The sequence below is a fragment of the Lepidochelys olivacea genome, assembly GCF_965140295.1.
Source record: "Lepidochelys olivacea isolate rLepOli2 genome assembly, chromosome: 9".
In the NCBI taxonomy this organism is placed as follows: domain Eukaryota; kingdom Metazoa; phylum Chordata; order Testudines; family Cheloniidae; genus Lepidochelys; species Lepidochelys olivacea.
Genome location: NC_140419.1, coordinates 26,806,977 through 26,825,534, shown reverse-complemented (window position 1 = coordinate 26,825,534; position 18,558 = coordinate 26,806,977). Strand labels below are relative to the sequence as shown.

Sequence of the window (18,558 nt, the reverse complement as noted above, 5' to 3'; positions counted from 1 at the left end):
GGGAGCTCATGTGCATAAGCCTTCATGTAACAAACCAGCATTCTGACATGGGAGAGCTAGGGAGAGAGACACAGAAATGTGAAGAAAGAACATGTCCTTACACTGCTACTAAAAAAATAAAAATAAAGCACCTTTGTGAACTGGGATGCTTGAAGGAGGACAGCTAGGCATCTATTTCCTTCTTTTCCATCTCTATCATAGCCTTGCCTCCGTTTCTAGTTTATCACTTAGGTATTTACACTCTGCTCACCTCCATGTATCTGTGGAGGGGGTGAAGGAACGTTAGCCTGGTGGTCCCATTTGCCTGACGCAGGTGTTGGCTCTGTTTTGTAGTTATGTTCTGAGTGCACAGCCCCTTATATTCAGCCATAGAGACTAAGTATGTGCAAGGTCTTCCAGACATTGTCTTCAAGAGCCTGTAGGCAGAGGCTATGGTTTGGCAACCACATAATTGTTATGTAGTTGCCTATGATGATGATTGATGTATTTGTATGATAGAAATTAAGGAGTCCCAGCCAAAGGCTCCATTGTGCGAGGCACTGTACAAACCTTTAATTAGAGACAGTCCCATCATGAGCACAGTGTAATTAGGGAAGACTAACAAAGTGAGTGAGTTTTATTATCCCCATTTTACGGGACAATGATGAACAGAGAGATTTGACCTGCCCAAGGTCACATTGGAAGTTTGTGGCTGTCATAAATATAAAGGGAAGGGTAAACTCCATTAAAATCCCTCCTGGCCAGAGGAAAAATCCTCTCACCTGTAAAGGGTTAAAAAGCTAAAGGTAACCTCGCTGGCACCTGACCAAAATGACCAATGAGGAGACAAGATACTTTCAAAAGCTAGGAGGAGGGAGAAAAAAAAAGGGTCTGTGTCTGTCTGTGTGATGCTTTTGCCGGAGACAGAACAGGAATGGAGTCTTAGAACTTAGTAAGTAATCTAGCTAGGTATGTGTTAGATTATGATTTCTTTAAATGGCTGAGAAAATTGCTGTGCTGAACAGAATGAATATTCCTGTCTGTGTGTCTTTTTTGTAACGTAAGGTTTTGCCTAGAGGGATTCTCTATGTTTGAATCTAATTACCCTGTAAGGTATCTACCATCCTGATTTTACAGAAGTGATTTCTTTTTACTTCTATTAAAAGTCTTCTTGTAAGAAAACTGAATGATTTTTCATTGTTCTAAGATCCAAGGGTTTGGGTCTGTGCTCACCTATGCAAATTGGTGAGGATTTTTACCAAACCTTCCCCAGGAAGTGGGGTGCAAGGGTTGGGAGGATTTTGGGGGGAAAGACGTTTCCAAACTACATTTTTTCAGGAACCCAGATAAAGTTTGGTGGTGGCAGTGGAAGTCCAAGGGTAAAATAGTTTGTACCTTGGGGAAGTTTTAACCTAAGTTGGTAAAAGTAAGCTTAGGAGGTTTTCATGCAGGTCCCCACATCTGTACCCTAGAGTTCAGAGTGGGGAAGGAATCTTGACAGTGGCAGGGGCAGAAATTAAGCCAGATGCCTCAGTCTCAGTCCAGCACCTTAACCACAAGACCATCCTTCTGTGTTTGTGGGAAGTGTTTTCTACCTCAGGTTATGTGTAGTGCTGAGCATCTTCAGAGCTATGCTAGGATGCAGAGATCCAGCCACCACTACACTCTACTGCAGAATGCAACAGAATCAGAATTTGGCAACTGTGTTGCCATCTGCAAATCAATCACCCTCACTTTCACCTTACCCTGCAAGGCCATAAATCCCTCCTACTAGATGGGAGAATGTTGAGGAAATTTAGCAAGGAGAACCACACAAAATTCCCAATGGAGCGGTCCCTCCTCACAACCCCTCCTTCCAGATTTTTCCACAGGAGGCCAACATCTGGCTTTGTCATTGAGTGATTGTTTATTGTGCTGTGTATTCTTGCTCTGGTACTTAGCATAGCGTCATCATTTTCGGTAACATCCCCTTGAACTTGGAGTTTAATTAAAAAGTCTGTAGTTTTATAAACCTACTTAGTGCCCAAGACATTAGATTGCCTGTACACATTATTTCCCCTTTATACATAAACAATAAATATTTGCACACGTTTACAAAGAAACAATAGTTTTCACATAGCTCCTTATTTTTTAGACTGAACAGTGGAAGCATTAATTTTGTTAACTCCAGTAATTCATTAGGCTGCTGTCCATCTATTTGTGAAAGTCTTGTAGAATTCCAGAAGTGAATTCATAAGAGTGATGATCAGTTCATTCAGCTCATTTTATAATGTCTAAAATGTGGCTACTATACAAATGTTTGCAGTGGAAGTAAGCTGTCATTTGTGCAGGAAGCCCAAAGACTATAGTAGCTGTAATAAAATTAACAAAAGAGGTTCTAATATATCTTGCCTGCAAAAGTCTGTCATACTTAAGACTTTGCACCTGCCCTGTGATGTTGGTGGCTGAAGCAGGGTGAAATGATAGTCTGTAGATAGTAGCAGTTTCAGTTTTGCAAGGCTTTATCGGTTGCTAACAGACAGCTCTTCAAGAGGAAGGAAGTACAAGACCTGAGGACAAAAAACAAACACCCCCCCGCCATTACCACCAAGTTTCCAGGAACACTTGTTGATTTTCTTGCCAGGCAGGGCAAGTCTGTCTTTTAGGCCAGATGTCAGTAGTCAGATTAGCAGTTAGGCCAGACACTAAACATTTTTAACTGGTAGATTTTAAAACACAAGACCAAGAGATCGTTCTTTTAATGTGAACTGTACATGTTAAATTACAGTAGCTGCTTCAAATTAGGGATGTGGCTTTAAATACAAAAGTACTTCCTCTAGCATCTCTCTCTTTTTTTTTTTAATAGCGGGAAGTAATTTTTGGTTCTTTAAAAAATACATATGCAAACCATAGCCTGTTGCCATGGTTACTACTGTATGCTAATGTGAATAGCTTATTTCACGTTCTTAAACCTATAGGGTTGGGGAAGCATAATTATTCTGGTCTTTCACTATTTCCCCTTTAGTTAGGCCACCATCCTTCTACTGCGAAGAAAGAATGTTGTAATTAGCCCAGAGTGCACAGCAGAACAGAGCTCTTCGAGGTGGTGGTAGCTGTGTCACTGTATTATTTAAGCAGCTTTAAGACCTAACTTACACTTGAGGCAAAACAGGTAAGAACTGAGCTCTCCCATGTTTGTTTGATTGTGTAAGTTGGCATTAGAATTATGGAAAACTGTCTACTAAGCTTCAGTAAGTAATTCTGGACTCTTTGTATTGAATGGAACGTTGTCATTTTGCATCTTGGTGATTTATCTTAAATGAGTGAAGATTTTAATAATAATTTATTATAGACAAGAAATTGGCACTATCTATTTGGAAAGGAAACTTTTTTTGATGTGAAAACTATAACTAACTAAAAAATTATATTCATTTTTATATCAGTACTGAAAAATTTTACTTGTGGATAATCTGTTTAAATTATACTTTCCAAACACTATTTGCAAATGAAGTCCTGCTCTTGCCATTGCATTCCTGTGGGCAGATCCGGGCACCCATGTAGAGTCCATTTGGGGTTCTGGACAGGCAAAGGGGCCACCTGCATAATTTGATTGAAGGATCCCGGCTTAAAACAAACAAGCAAAAAAAACCATTTTGGTGGCTTTTTCACTGAGCATTATTTTTGTCTCCCTTGTCTTTTACTTCTCTGGAAGTCTCCAAGCAAGTTTTCTGATGTGTTTAAACCGATGAGCTGACTGTTTCACAATAGTTTCCACTTTTACTACTTAGTAGTAGTATTTGGAGTATAGTTTTATATTTAAGATGAGAACATAGCTGCCTTGAGGTATTAAGATAGGGTTATTTTATTCCTCCTTTTCATAATGGGGCTACATCCTGTTGACCCCAATGATTAAGTGGCAGGAATAGGGTAAGCAGGAGTTGGTATGAGATGTAGATACTGTTCCAAGTACATTTGTAAAATCTAATATAAATTAAAAAGACATTAATCCCTTGGCACCTGAGCTCCTAATTTCCTGGTATGAAATATTTCACTGCCAATGAATGTCCCACCAGTATTTGGTGACTAAATACTGTGTTGGAATGAAGCCAGAGTCCACCTGGGCTGAACTCTTGCACGTCTCATGACGGGAAGTCAAACTAAATGGAAGTGGACCCCCCATTTCTGACAGCTGAATTCCAGTGCTAATTAAAGGGTAATAAAGAAACCACCTTCACAGAGAACACAAGGGACACAGTGTATAGCATAATTATGCACTATAATATTGATAGGGTGCACTTTGCTCACTTATATGTTGTAGACTAGTGGACATTTGTCTAAATATGTTACTACTTTAAAAAATTAATTACTCTTTGCTGCCAGTTACTTGCAGAGGCAGTTTGTCATTAGATATCTAAGAACCTGCTTTGTGGGTGCTGGTCAGACATCACTGAAAATCAGATCTTAATTGTCAGAGTTAACTCTTAAAGCTGAATATGTTTGTAAAAGAGATTAATCAGTGTAGACACCTGAGCACACAAGTCATCTAAGAGAAACATGGGCAATGAAGTATTTAAATTGTAAACTCTTTGGAGTAGGAACCTTGTCTGCCTCTTTCTAAAGCTCCTAGTATTCATGTGTTCCTATACCAGTTCGTAATAAAAGTGTGCAGGGCTGTACTGAAGTAGATTCAGAGACAGGAGTGGAAGAAGGACACAAAGGAGGTGGCTAGTCATCATGGGGCATTAAAGGGGAGTGAGCGAAAAGACACGTGAGTAGAGAGGTAAGCTGGAGCAGAATATCTGCCAACTTTGGAGATGTTGGTAATAAGATAAATAGCTGGATATACCCATCTTAGTTACATCTAACCACTAGATCTTTCTTGATTTATATTAATATGTAGATGAAACTACAAATGAGAGTCAAATGTTCTACCCAGATTTCATATTGTAAAAATGGGAGCAATCAGTTTACCTTAAAATAAAGCATCCAAAAGGTGAGAAAACTGCCTTAGTTTCTAGACAAAGGGTAATTACGGTATAAAACAAATAAAAAATAATGCACAGATCTAAATTAAGCTTCTTGAAGACACAGGTATAAACTGGTGTTGTAACTTAGTTGGAAAATAAACAGTCAGAAAGCATGCAGTCAGCAAGGTTTTTTCCTCAAGTGATTACATATCAGCTTTTATAATAAGGATGTCAAATAAACGGAAAAGAACAGAAAACTCCCCAACTAAGCTTTCTAGGACCCTTGGTGTAGTGCCTGACCTTCCTGAAAGCATTCTGCTTCCAAGCAGCTGCTCTGATAGACCATCACCAGAGCACCTGTGAAAGGGAATTAAACTGAGGTTAACCCCTTGTTCACCAAGGATGTGGTTATGCCCCTGCAACCTGTCACAAGGAGTAAACTAGAACACGTCAAAAATCTAAAGGAAAGAAGCAAAGATGAATTATCAGTATTAGTGACAGGACCTTTAAAAGAAGGTAAAGTCTTAAGAGAGCAGAAGGAGATAGGATTGGTTGAACAGATTGTGTTATTGGTCTGAGAGAATCAATACAGCAGAATTCCTGATCAAAATTGAAGAGAGTGAGCTAACAAGGAATATATGGGAAAATAGGGAGACAACCTAATGAGTACTGCTGAGAAAAAAACAGTACCACCAAGTCCTGCTAATTTAATCAGAGAAAGTAGCAAACCTCTTTGGCTTGTGCAAAGAAACTGAATGGAAGTACCGAGAGGAAGTTGTGTTACGCAATGATTTAAAAATTTCAAAAAGTCACCAAGGGTTAAGATATGCAAATAAATCAAAAATCTATTAAACAACTGCTGAGTTACCACGAGAGGAACTATTCTTTTCCATTTATAAGGTTGTATGAAAATATGCTCAGGTCAGTTGGATCTGAGTTATAACCAGCACTGATCAGAATGAGGAAAGGAAACACCGATGTTCAAAGGAAAAGGCAAGGTTGAGACGGGCAAGTCCTAGGTGACCTACAAGTCAGAGGAGCTGGCTTCTCCAGCTCATTTGGTGGAAAACTTTTCTAAAGATGAAGCAAGTCATCAACAGCAGTAGAAAGGGGTAAATCAAAATGACATTGCTGTGGGCTTTCAAAGTTTGAGACCTAATGTGTTGACTATGCCCTACGGGTACTTTGTTCTAATCTCTATTTTTCTTATGACTTATCCATGGATAGTCCATGGGAGACACCTCTGGATCCACTTCTTTTTTCCTCAAGCGAAACAATAGCAATATTAATACTTCTTGTTAAGACCAAAAAAATTGGTCACAGGAGCTGCAGTCTGAAGAAAAGGGATAGAGATGAAAATAAATGTATGGCCTGAAAATGGGAGATTGTTCTTTGAAAGGAATTCATCAGGGCACCACTACATGATCCACAAGTGGTAATGGTATCCAGCTGAGTGTGTTGCTGTGGTAACCAATCACTTCAAGTTAACAGAATCTAGTAAGGGGGTTAAAATTCAGAATAGTAGGAATAGAGGAATGATAAAAATGCAGAATAAAAATCATCAAACATCATCCGATACAGGTGACAAAGTCATTCAGAAAGCTACTCATCAAATTCTTCCAAATAAAAGGAGGATAGGATGGCTGGTACAATCAAGGGCACTGAAAGGCCCTCAAAAATGCAGGGGAAAATGTGGAAACGTACCCACTACATGTTATAATAGCTGAATTAGTCTAAAATAATGACCTGAACCTTCAGCTAGAAGTAAGGACCAGGCCAACCTTACCTAAAATGATATTACGGACTGTTAATGACTTAAACCAGCAAAACTAGGAACATCTGCATTAAAGCAGCCACTTTGTGGGGGGTTTCTGCCTAAAGTAGATATTGCTGCAGTCTCAGAATATTACAGGTTCTGATGTGAGATTTAGTCATTTTTGAGGTTTGTAATGTACATGCATCATTGACAGAGTTTCTTTTGTTCTATTTTCCTTTATTTTAAAGAAACAAAGTTTAAGACATCAAATTCTCATCCTTTTCCAAGATGTTGCCATAACCATACATAATAAGTTTACTTATAAAGTATCTCCTCTCCCTCACTCATGCACTTGGATTGCTACAAAGACCGTGCTAATACAATAATGCACTACACATATGTCTTTGAGTGTATACACACTTATTCTTTTACATATATTTGATAAATGACTAGATTACCTTCTCCAAAAATGGAAATTAATAGACAAATTAAATAGTATTAAGTAATTTAAAAACAATAATCATATAATTAAAGCCTTTACATTTTAAATATGCAAGGCATTATAAAATATACAAATTATGACCCTTCATAAAGCACTTAACACACTTTATGTGCATGAGCTTAAGTGCTTTACTGAATCAGTGATTACATAAGTTTATGCATTTAAACCATTATGGGATATTTTTGTTCTGTTTTTACAAAAAAACACCCCCTGAAAATCCACTAAAAATCCCCACTACGTAGGGCCTGATTCTGCTCATTGACAGTTTTGCCATAGACTTCATTAGAAGCAAGATCAGGCCTAAACCGGTCCGCTAATATGGCCCTGCTGATTTTTAAATCCCTGAATAATAAGGAACCTACCAATATTAAAGACCTCTGCACTCTGACTCCACCTTTTGTCTTTGACTAATTGGCCTATCATTTAGTTGAGTGACAAAGACTGTAGAAATACAGAAAATGTTACTGGGAATGGAGTAGGATGCATGTCCTAAAAAAGCAGTGCAGATCAAGGAAAAGGGTAAAACTGCATAAGATTCCTACCTATGTGTTTGAGTCTTAAATACCATTGTGATGGGCAGAGTAAATGGATAGCTAGATGGGTAGAGTGTGAATCACCTGAATAACTTCAAAAAGAAAAGGAGTACTTGTGGCACCTTAGAGACTAACCAATTTATAGCTCACGAAAGCTTATGCTCAAATAAATTGGTTATGAAGTGAGCTGTAGCTCACGAAAGCTTATGCTCAAATAAATTGGTTAGTCTCTAAGGTGCCACAAGTACTCCTTTTCTTTTTGCGAATACAGACTAACACGGCTGCTACTCTGAAACCTGAATAACTTCAGCTGGTTTCCCTCTTTCAAAAAATAAGTAAATGCCAAAAAATCTGAAGTGGAAATTTTGACATGAAGTAGCTTTAAGTTATGTCATATATCTATAGTTAATTGTGGGTGGTGCCAGAAGAATTCCTGGGTTTGTATTTATCACACCATCCCTGTGCCCATCAATAAATACTTATTTACATATCCATACAGTCCAGTTTTCAGAGTTAAACACCCAATTCCGTATGTGGACATTCAAACTAGCAATGAAGTTTCCATATGTCTTTGAATACATGCTTCAGAATGAGCCACCATGATCCAATTACACATAATATAGGGGAGAGGCTCAGAAATCATGCCTTGTTTTGAAGAATCATGATGAACTTATGCAATGGCCCCTATATACTATGATGGTGGGTGACTTAAAAATGCATGCAATAATAAAAATAGCTTCCTAAGGCCTGATCTACACCTAAAACTTAGCTTGACTTGGTTACAGTACTCGGGTGTGAATTGAGTGAGAGACGTAGTTAAGCTGATCTAAGCCCTGGTACAGACACAGATAGGCAATGGAATAATTCTACGAAGCTACCGCCTCTTGAGGGGGTAGATTTACTACAGCAATGGGGAAAAAACCTTCCGTTGCTATAACGTGTCTATAATACAACACTACAGTAGCATAGTGTAGACATACTTTGTGTTGATGTGAGCATCCAAGTGTGGAGCTGGGTGTCCTAAAATAGACATTCATGTTTGAAAACTGACTCCACGGTCAGTCACTCACACATTTTTATATTGCATATACAATACCGTATGTATGATACTGCACAAGCCACGTACACTAAACTCTCTGGGTGAAATGCTACCCCCACTGAAGTCAAAACTCCTGTTGACTTCAAGGGTTGCACCCTTATTGTGTGTTGGTAAAATATGACGGTACACAGCTTTGTGAATTAGAATGCTGTTGTATTTTAAAGCACTTGGGGCTAGATAGTGTCTGACTTTGTGCAAGTACATAAAGTTCGGAAAGGTTCAAAAGGAGACTGATGCCATGGCGAGGTTTAAGTTAATTTGTTTAGCCCCATAGCCCAGATTCCAGTTTGGATACCTTAGGTGTTGGAGTAATCCTTGGGGTATTTAGTCAATAGCTGTGGCAGGGCTTATCTGCTTCTTCCATGGTTAGTGACGAAAACTGAAGTTGTAGCTTTTTTGGTAATAAATTGATTCTCTGGTGGCACAGGCAAACTAATTCTGCAATAACTAAGACCCTGATCTATTCAGGCAAATCCTTGTGCAAATGTGGAGATCTGATTAAATCAACTGGGCTCTGCATAGGAGCAGGGACCAGCCACATAGATTGTTGTGTCAGGGCCTTGCACTCTTTGCTAGCAATGGTCAAACGGCAATATTCATCAAATGAATAATTTTTTGAAATTCAGGAAATGTTTCAAATACAAAATTAGAGAGTAATTGCTTTCACTATTCATTTTACTTACTCTTTACTCATGCATGGGGTAGTGGCACCATTGCGCTATTTCCTGAAACCTAGGGGCAGTGGATTGACACTTGTAGGTAGTGTTACTCTACAATATCATACAAGATCACCGTAAAGATTATTTTTCCTTTGCTAATGTGTTGTTCCCTACTCCAAAATTACCTGAACTTGCTCTCTTCAGGAGCAATGGAAACACCTAGCTAAGATCCAGTGGCCCAGAAATAGAAGCATACACAGGGCTCTTTCTTCACACTGAGGAAGGATCAGAAGAACTCTTAGTAGAAAAACAAAAATTCACCTTGACTCTAGTTCTGGAGTGGGGTTACTGTTTTTCCTGTTTCACTGAATGTGGAAAGAAATGTGTGTGTTATCTCATTAGAATTACATTGTTGAGTTTTCAGGGGGAAAAAATTGTAACAGCAACATAGACCAACATAAAAGGGATTTTAAAAACATTATAAGTACAAGCTGAATTAAAAATTCCAGGCCAAATCAAAGTTTATAATGACTGGTCATTTTAGGGAGGAATTGGGCTTTAAGCTGGAAGTTTTTTGTAATTTTCTTCCAGAATTATGAAAAGGGTTGGATCATGGAACACACTATGACTTAGAAAGTGTGTGTAGTGGAATACAATAGGGCTAAGGGTGTGATTATTTAAACAAACAGAAAATCTTTTGAGCCCTGGAAAAATACAGTAAATACTCCTGAGACCTAGGAAAAAAGGATACAAACTACAACAGCTGCCATTTTTAAAGTTTTTGTTGTTGTTACCAGAATCTGTAAGGTTGGGAATATTTTACATTATTTGTGCAAAAGTGTTGCATACTTGCAGTGGGTACTCATAAATCCATTTCCTGGAAATTTGCAGAGCTGAAGCCAATTAGTTGCAACAGAAAGACAGTCTTTTGCAGACCGTGCCTGTGCTTAACTAAGCACATTGGTCCACTGTACAGTGAATATTAAGCAGCAACACTTTACTAAACCGGGCAAAGTCTGAGAGCTTGGTTATATTCTGCATCTAACCTTCAGTCTAACCTTGCAGCCTGGTCCTCCCTGTGTCTTTGAGAGCCTTTGTGCAAAGGGATTTACTCATTGTCTGAACAGGCGGTCCTCAGGCACAGTAGCGTGCATGTGTCACATTTTCAATATAGTTCAGGGGTTATAATGTTTTACATATAAGATGGCACATACCAACACTGGCTTTTCGGGGATGATTTTTATCCAGATACCTTTTTATACCACATTTTGGTGAACGTCCTGCCAAGTAAAGCCGGTCTTCAGTGGCCCACGGTTATGTATGTGTGCCAGTCCCTCGGGTTTCACGAAGGCAAAACGCTGCAGTAGCATGAAAGCATTTCCCCCCCCCCCCTTCCCCCTTTGCATTCTTAAGGCTCGGCAAGTACGCCCAGCGCTTCCTGGTAGGTTTGGGTGAATGGGGGAGGGGGCAGTGCAGGCAGCAGCGGAAACCAGACATTAGAGATAAGAGTCTGCACAGCTAGATGCCACAGTCCTTTCACGGCAGCTGAGTGAGTTGTGGCTATCATAATGCTACTGTGACCAGGGACATTTTCCCCCCCAGTCCTTTGTCATCCTGTAATAATGAATCCCACAATGCCTGGGGCAATCTGTCCACAGCCTGGTTGCCTCTGAAAAAAAAAAAAATGTGAGAGGTAAGTTTCCATTTCCACCGTGTCTCTCTCTGTGTGTCTCTCTCTCTCTCTTTTTGTGGTTGTTAAATACAGTCTTTAATTAATTAATGAATATCTTTTTCGCTGTGCAAAATGTAGCTGGCTGAATGAGGAAGTGAGATTAGGCTTTCACTGACTTTCGGTTGGTCAGGCAGGGGCTGGGTTGCCAGGGTTTATGGTTTCATATCGCACACCATCTAGAGCTAAAAAGAAAGCCGTCGGTCGCAATTGCAGTTCTGCTGAAAGCAGCCGCCTTCCTGTGCGGGTTCTGCACGCTCTGTCAGATCGCAGGGGGCCTTGCAGTCCTCAAAAAAGAAAAAGGCGGGGGAGGAGGAAGAGAGAATAGGAAAAAAACAAACAAACAGGTGCATATAAAGTGTCATAATCGCTTCATGATCTTTGTTTGAAGGGAACAGACGATCGAACAGCAGGGGCTCCTAATCGCTTGCAAAGATTTTTGCAGAGGGAAAAGTCTCATCACTTCTTCTCAGTCTACCGTCTAGCTTGGTTTTCATATGGGCCAAATATGTTCAGGGAAAGGTTAATTCTCTGCCTACTGCACATAAATTACGCATGACATGTTTAGCTCTGTTTCCTTATATGGAGAGTGCTGTATTTCAGTACTGGATGTCTTTTGCCAAGTTCGCAGGGTGGAGGACGCCCTGCATAAGAGGTTCTTTTTATTTATTTATTTATTTATTTATTTATTTATTTATTTATTCTGTTTTGTAGTGCGTCACTCAAACTGTAGGAAAAGTGAGTGCGCACACTGGTGTTTAGCAGCTAAAGTTCGGTTTGCATAGTACCATTCACTAAGTGTGAAACTTAAAAAAACTACTTTGATTTTGGTTTTCATTCAAAGAAGGAAATAACGAGTCTTGTTTTCTGTTGGGCTGGAATTTTTTAAGATTAGCACTATGCCATAAGGAAATATTTTGATACAGAATTCTGTAACGGTAGCAATGTGGTGCTGATTCAGTTTAATTTTTTATCTCCCAACTAGTTTACTGTCATTTGGGTGTAGAGAAACTAATGGAACCAACTTGTACTTAGAAGCTGCCAAGTCCCATTGAAAATAAACATTCTTCTAAATTGTAAATTAAACAATTACATGGTTTGGTCTACCAAACCTGAAATGGTAGGAATAGCTGAAAAGTTCAGTAACTGTGTGTAGGTATATAGGTACATGCATACAAGTGCACATTATATCTATACAGCAGCATATTAATATATATAGTGTGCATATGTAAATATAGTGTGTGTATGTATATAAATACATCCACTCCTAAATGTCCTGGTCATATTTAATATATACATGTATGTATGTGTACATATAAAATTATTATAATCCTTTGAAAATTATCAGGTAAAGAAAAAAATTAGATCTATCCAAGTTATTTCTAGAGCATCTGTCAGTGTAATATCTCTTGCCAACATAATGGATAAAGGAAAATCAGTTGACATAATTTATGAGGACTTTCAGAAAAAAATCTTCGACACATCTCAAGGGGCTGCTAAGGAAATTAAGCAGTCATACCGTGGGAGGAAAAGTACTGTTGCAGATTTGAAACTAGCTTAGAGGTGGAAAAAGAAATTGAAAAAAATGGTCAGTTTTCAACATGGCAAAAGATAAAAACCATTGCTTGTTTCAAGGTTACATACTAGGGCAGGAGTCGGCAGCCTTTCAGAAGTGGTGTGCCGAGTCTTCATTTATTCACTCTAATTTAAGTTTTCGCATGCCAGTAATACATTTTAACATTTTTAGAAGGTCTCTTTCTATAAGTCTTTAATATATAACTAAAGTATTGTTGTATATATAGTAAATAAGGTTTTTAAAATTTTAAGAAACTTCATTTAAAATTAAATTAACATGCAGAGCCCCCCAGACCCGGTAGCCAGGACCCGGGCAGCGTGAGTGCCACTGAAAATCAGCTCGTGTGCCGCCTTTGGCACGTATGCCATAGGTTGCCTACCTCTGTACTAGGGCTATGGTAGTTTAATATATTATTAGTGGCCTGGAAAAGGCAGTGAACCATAAAGATACAAAGTCTGTAGATGACACAATTTAGGAAAGACTAGAGAAGACTGTGAAGAACTTCAGAGGGCTTTAATAAATCTAGGTGAATGGAATGCACATTGGCAGATGAAGTTCAGTATTGTTAAATATACATTGAAAGGAATAATTTGAACCATTCACACACTTTGTGAGGTTCTAGATTAATCACAGCGACTTTGGCTCAAAACCTGAAGGTTACTGGGGACAGCCTTTGGATGAAAATCTGTGTTCGGTATACAGAGATTGTTTTTTGACCAACAAAACAAAATATTAGGATGTATAAATAATGGGATAGAAATATTATAATGACATTTTATATTAATCAATGCAGCACCTTCACCAGGAATTGTGCATTTGGTTCTGGCCACTTTACCCCAAAATCATGTAACAGAAGCAGGAGAGGCAAGTGACAGACAAATGATTGGAGGCACGGAGAGACTTCTGTGTGAGGACAGAGTGAAAAGATTCAGTATGTTTACTTTAGATGGAAGATTAATAAGAGAGGACATGATATGAAATAGGGAAAGTAAATTGGGTTTTCCTTCACGGGGAACATGAGAAGAGATAATCATCGAAATAGAAAAATTGATAAAAGGAAACCCTCTTTTTACACAATAATAATTAACCCATGGAACTTATTACTGCAAGATATGATTGAGGCCAAGAGGTTAGTAGAATTCAGAAAAAAATTGGACACTTCTATGGACGAAGAGGACTTACACAGCTACATTTGATAGAAAAAAATCTCCTGTTTTTAGAAGGATTAGGAAGAAACTTCACCTATGAGCAGGTTATTGCATAGCTGTCCATTATGGGATTTATTTGCATTTTCTGGTATTGGCCACGGTCAGAGATAGGGTCCAGAACTGAGCATTCTGTTGGTATGAAACTATGACAGTTCCCATGTTTTTTGTAGATGACAGTGAAAAGTAAACTGTATAAAGTGAATAACTGTTTCTGCTGCCATTTAAACCAATGGCAGAGCTCCTGATTTCAGTGGAAGTAAGACTGGACTCTGTCACATTTAAAAAAAAAAATAGTGTCAAGCTACTCCCTTTTAGAGCAAAATATATAAGCACATGCATTATATATGCAATGAGTTGATGGTAAATCTGTGCACTCAAGCTCAGCACACACAAATCCTAAAGTAAATGTTTTTGTGTGATTGTTTTTGTTTATTTTTATGGTAACATCTACCATGGGCTAGGCACGTTGCAGACAGACACACAGATAACAAAGCTTGGTCCCTCCCCCAAGGAGCTTCCAGTCTAAGAACAGAAAGACAAACAAGTAGACCGGTTAGAAGAAAATGGAACAACAATTAAAATTGTGTGCTGTGTAGTTGTAGCCGTGTCAATCCCAAGATATTGGAGACACAAGGTGGGTAAGGGAATATCTTTTATTGGACCTCACCACCTTGTTTCCTTAATAAATAAAATTACCATTATATGCACTGTAGTCTGTGTGGCAGAAATGGGTCTTCAGGAGCAGATGTGTTCAGGATGATTGTCTTGTACTAAGAAGCAGATCAGTTGGCGGGCAGGGCAGGAGAATTATGTGGGCGTTGGAAGTCCAGGACTAAATCCACTCCTAATCCACAGGTGAAGCATAGGGAAATGCAACAGCTCATGGTAGAAACTGTGCTTTTTGGGGAAGTTCTATGGTGTATGTTATAGAGGAGGCAGGACTAGATGATCATAATGGTCCCTTCTGGCCCTTGAATCCATGAAACTCTATGGTTGCTAAAACAGCCTCGAGGCTGGAATAGAGGCCCTGGTCCCTGTACACCTACTCTATAGGTGTGAAATTCTCGATAGAGTCCTAAGTGGAGTATAGGATCATGTCCAAGAGGTGAATATAGCTGAACTACTAAGTAATAGTGGCCATAATATAATTAAATTTAACATCTCTGAAGGGTAAAATACAAAAGAAACCCATCACAGTAGCATTTAACTTAAAAAAAGGGAACTACACAAAAATGAGGAGGCTAGTTAAATGGAAATTAAAAGATACAGAAGTGAAATGCCTGCAAGCTGCATGGAAACTATCTAAAATCACCAGAGAGGCTCAAATTAAATGTATACCTCAAATAAAAAAAACCAGAGGATCAAAAAATGCCACCATGGCTAAATAACAGAGTAAAAGAGGCAGTTAAAGATAAAAAGACATATTTTTAAAATTGGAAGTCAAATCCTAAATTAAATGAGCATAAACTCTGGCAAATTAAGTGTAAAAGTATAATTAGGCAGGCCAAAAAAAGAATTTGAAGAGCAACTTGCAAAAGACACAAAAACTAACAGCAGTTATTTGAAGTACATCAGAAGCAGGAAGCGTGCCAAATAATCAGTGGGGGTCACTGGATGATCTAGGTGCTAAAAGAGCACTGAAGGAAGACAAGGCTGTTGCACAGAAGCTAAATGAATTCTTTGCATTGGTCTTTACTGTAGAGGATGTGGCCATTCTTTACTGCAGACGTGAGCCATTCTTTTTAGGTGACAGATCTGAGGAATTGTATCAGATTGAGCTGTCAACACAAGAGGCTTTGAACAAATTAATCAGTTAAAGAGTAATAAGTCACCAGATGATATTCACTGAAGAGTTCTGAAGGAACTCAAATATGAAATTGCAGAACTACTAACTGTGGTATATAACCTATTTCTTAAATCAGCCTCTGTACCAGATGGCTGGAGGACCGATTTATTTTTTTTAAAGGCTCCAGAGGCGATCCTGGATATTACAGGCCAGTAAACCTAATTTCAGTGCTAGGCAAACTGGTTGAAACTATATTAAAGAACAGAATTATCAGAAACATAGATGAATGTGATATGTTGCAGAAGAGTCAACACAGCTTTTGTAAATGGAAAACATGTCTCCCCAGTCTATTAGAATTCTTTGAGGGGGTCAACAAACATGGACAAGTCGAGATAGTGCACTTGGACTTTCAGATAGCCTTTGATAAGGTCCCTTACTAAAAGCTCTTAAGTAAAATAAGGAATCATGGGGTAAGATAGAAGGTCCTTTCATGGATCAGTAGCTGGTTAAAAAATAGGAACAAAGGTGAGGAATAAATGGTCAGTTTTCACAGTGGAGCGAGGTAAATAGTGGAGTCGCCCAGAGATCAGTATTGTGGTCTGTGCTGTTCAGCATATTCATAAATGATCTGGAAAAGGGGGTAAAGAGTGAGCTAGCAAAGTTTGCAGATGATACAAAATTACTCAAGATAGTTAAATCCAAAACAGATTGCGAAGAGTTACAAGGGGATCTCACAAAAGTGGGTGACTGGGCAACAAAATGGCAAATGAAATTCAATATTGATAAGTGCAAAGTAACGCACATAGGAAAACATAATCCCAGTTATACATACAAAATGATGGGGTCTAAATTAGCTGTTACCATTCAAGAAAGAGATCTTGGCGTTATTGTGTATAGATCTTTGAAAACATCTGCTCAATGTGCATCAGCAATCAAAAAAGCTAACAGTGTTAAGAACCATTATGAAAAGGAGACAAAATAAGAGAAAACATAATGCCAGTGTATAAATCCATGGTATACCCGCACCTTGAGTACTGCATGCACTTCTGGTTACCCCATCTCAAAAAAGATATATTAGAATTGGAACAAGTACAGAGAAAACAAACAAAATGATTAAGGGTATAGAACAGATCTATATGAGGAGAGATTAAAAAGACTGGCACTGTTCAGCTTGGAAAAGAGACAACTAATGGGGGGATACGATAGAGGTCTATAAAATCATGAATGGTGTGGAGAAAGTGAATAGGGAAGTGTTATTTATGACACCTATAACAAGAACCAGGGGTCACCCAGTGAAATTAACAGGCAGCGGGTTTAAAAGAAACAAAAGAAAGAAGTTCTTCACACAACCAGTCAACCTGTGGAATTTGTTGCCAAAGGATGTTGTGAAGGTCGAAACTGTGGTAAGAAAAGAAATAGATGATAAGTTAATGGAGGATAGGTCCATCAATGGCTATTAGTCACGTTGATTCAGGGATGCAACTCCATGCTCCAGCTGCCCCATAACCTCTGAAACTGGGACTGGACCACAGGGGTGGATTACTTGATTATTGCCCAATTCTGTTAATTCACTCTGAAGCAGCTGGCAGTGGCCACTGTCTGAAAGCAGGATACTGGGTTAGGTGGACCATTGGTCTGATCCAGTATGGCTGTTCTTATGTTCTTATAGCAGTTTGTGGCCAATATAAGAGTGACCACAATGGCAACATTGCTGCCTTTTCTCGACTCATCCCCAGAAATCCCTCCTTATGCACATCCCTCTCCGCACCTTCACAGAGGTGTTCTTGAGCCCAGCTGTATCACATTTGGGAAGTACAGAGGCTCCCTTCACTCCTGTTTTGACAGCTGTATTCTCCCATATAATGTGAAGTCAACAGTCTCTCATCTTATTATAGTGTATTTTTTCCTATTTCCAGCTAAACTTGGGAAACTTGAACAATAAAATTTGTAAAAAATGAAAATACCATATATTTTTGTAGCTGACAAATAATTCAGGCGTAATTTGGTTTTCGTGTCAATCGAAGATTCAGATTGGTTTTTATTTTGCCTTATTCTTCCCCTTTAACGATAATTTGTTACTCAGGTAAATTAGAGACCCTCCACAACTAGAAATTCTCCATGTTATCCTGTTTTGAGTCTGTTTTTAATTTTGTCAAGTTTCATAGCTAAAGGCAATAACACACAAAAAAAGTACAGTTCACTGTGTGATCAGTAACTAACACTGAATAGTAATTAATATAAATATCAAGCTGTAATCTCGCCATTATTCTGCCTAGTGTAGAGAGAGCAAGGACTGAATCAGCAAGGAGGCTGAATTCCCTTTTCATCTCTTAAACATTGATCCTCACCAGAACACTGACCGGTACTACATGTTCTGTGAATAAATTGGTGGCTTTACACTCTTCCATCTTGCATACCTTTCACGAGCACTTAAAAATGTCACCCTTTGTAGAGGAAGGGAGGGCCATGTTTACATGCACTTAATATTATTCAATGGAATCCATCCTGGAGAGCAGGGAACTTCTATTGGACTGATAAATTTTAAGGCTCTGGGACTTCAGGTTGTCTGGGTTAGTAGTTTAGCAGTAGCACTCTCGATTAATGCTTCAAGGCTAGCTCACTCACTTGCACTTTAGACCCATGGAACTTAGAAGCTTTTAAAAGTAAACTTGATCTACAGGAAAAGGGGATTGATGTATGCTAAATATGTGCTTCGTTAGACAACCCTCCAAGGAGCATTGATCTATGAGAATGTTACTCAGAGGGGCCACTGAAAGTCCAGGAA

The 18,558-nt window shown here is 38.8% G+C and overlaps 1 protein-coding gene across 16 annotated transcripts in view; it reads left to right on the top strand.

Annotated features, from left to right (window-relative positions):
• The first annotated feature begins 3,109 nt into the window (after nt 1–3,109).
• Nucleotides 3,110–18,558, top strand: part of MBNL1 (muscleblind like splicing regulator 1) — a 200,842-nt gene continuing 185,393 nt past the window's right edge. For 6 of the 16 annotated variants that reach the window (XM_084640047.1, XM_084640046.1, XM_084640052.1 and 3 more), the window contains exon 1: nt 10,939–11,167. The gene's annotated coding sequence lies outside the window, so the exon portion shown is untranslated. Of the gene's footprint in view, nt 3,131–10,937; nt 11,168–18,558 lie in introns of those variants that run through there. The other 10 variants (XM_084640045.1, XM_084640044.1, XM_084640042.1 and 7 more) reach the window with 4 other exon arrangements.